The following is a 1,891-nucleotide window of genomic DNA, read 5'->3' on the forward strand; positions in this document are numbered from 1 at the left end:
AAATACCCTTACTGCAACTTAATTTTACAGTACTATATCCTTATATCCTTACTGTAACTTAGTTTTACAGTATAATAATATTACAGTAATTTTACTGTAATTTATTTTACATTATTTATTTTATAAAACCTTTGAATATTTTACAAGAATCCCATTGAATTTAATACATTCCAGATAAGTGACCTGAGTCCATGTACAACAGTATATTTTTTTATTCACTGTCACTATTAAATACATCCATTACTTACTTATTTATTGTACTTTATTCTGGAACATTACAAAAAAAAATGGAGAACTGAATTCATAACAACAAATCAAAGCAAAGATCGTGACAATATTGCAACAAAAAGAAATATGGCAACAAGCATCCTAGTTGGTCTTGGCTGCATGGCCTCCATAACCACTGACAGCTGATCTGAAACAAAACAGAGGGGAAATGTGTGAGAAATGGTCATGAGTTTATCTCATCTAAATTTGTTCATGGACAGACAAGGTAACAACTTGTGCAACAGCAGTTATTCCCAGTATAGTACTGTTTAAACAGTATTGCTTTTTTGCACATCCTTGTCAGGGAACTCCATTAATTGCCTGAATGTACAATCACATTAAAGAGTCACTTTATGGTCCTTCAAACTTAAAGTTTGAACTTTTTTTTTTTTTGGAAGTGTTTTAAAGTATCTTTTTAGTTGTGACAGCTCTTGATCCAAGGAATATCAGTGTGTATCAGCTACTGTAACATTTGTACTGTTTGAAAATATTAGAGCAAACAGGCTTTTGAGTCGAGCTAGAAGTACTCTTGAAGAATACAGGATTATAACCAAAATGAATACTAAATCAAGGTACATAAATGGCTGTCATCAAATTCTCAGAAATATTTTAATCCAATTAAATCGTATGGAAACTGGAATCAGAATAAGAATAATTGTGAATCAAACTGAATTGAATCAAGATCAGAAATGCATTAAGAGCTTGTGAATCAACTGGAATTATGAAATCTCTATCAATCCCCAGCCCAACATATGAGTGATCATATAAAAAATAAAAAAAACTTACAAAGCCAAAGGTGCCGTGATTCTAGGTGGCCCTTAAAAGAGTCTCTGGGGTGTAGTTGGCTCCTGCTGACACAAGAAAAAGAGAGGAAAAGAGGAAACATCAGAGAGATATTGCATATCTCAGGTGTGGGATGCTTGATCATATATATATATATATATATATATATATATCAAAACATCTCAGACATTTCTGTCATAGCTGCAGTTAATCTAATGTCACATACTGTGTCTGATAGTTAAAACATACTTACAAAGCCAAAGATGCTCAGTGCTGTGGCTCCTAAAATAGCCTTTGGGGTGTAGTTAGCTCCTGTTGAAACAAGCAAAAGAGAGAAAAAGAATTAAGTACGAAAAGTATTTTTAAAATCTTAAACGTACTTAAGTATTGAAAGTAAAAGTACAAGTAAATGCAAAATGGAAAAGAAGCAAATAAATAATATACATATAATGTTCATACAGAGCTTGAGTAGCAAGATTGTTCAGTTTTAACTCTTTCTTCCATTTTGCATTTTTGGGTACACTGTTAGACTTTTTATTGTATTTTTGCGGTAACTTACTGGCAGCACTATTGCCAGTAAGTTACTGTAACTACCCCTTTACAGTAGCTTATCGCAAGTTCATTTTACAGTATAATGCCCTTACCGCAATTTCATTTTACAGTATGGTGGACTTACCGCAATTTCATTTTACAGTAAAATACCCTTACCGCAACTTAATTTTACAGTACTATATCCTTATATCCTTACTGTAACTTAGTTTTACAGTATAATAATATTACAGTAATTTTACTGTAATTTATTTTACACTATTTATTTTATAAAACCTTTGAATATTTTACA

The 1,891-nt window shown here is 31.5% G+C and overlaps 1 long non-coding RNA gene across 1 annotated transcript; it reads right to left on the reverse strand.

The window, feature by feature from the left end:
* Positions 1-348: 348 nt before the first annotated feature.
* On the reverse strand, positions 349-1,386 carry LOC107730663 (uncharacterized). Its single transcript, XR_001638705.1, has 3 exons — positions 1,304-1,386; positions 1,054-1,115; positions 349-415 (listed from the first exon to the last, which is right to left on the reverse strand). It is a non-coding gene; the product is annotated as an uncharacterized LOC107730663 (long non-coding RNA).
* Between the last annotated feature and the right edge of the window lie 505 nt (positions 1,387-1,891).

The sequence above is a fragment of the Sinocyclocheilus rhinocerous genome, unplaced genomic scaffold (genome assembly GCF_001515625.1).
Source record: "Sinocyclocheilus rhinocerous isolate Xijiao unplaced genomic scaffold, SAMN03320098_v1.1 scaffold308, whole genome shotgun sequence".
NCBI lineage: Eukaryota > Metazoa > Chordata > Actinopteri > Cypriniformes > Cyprinidae > Sinocyclocheilus > Sinocyclocheilus rhinocerous.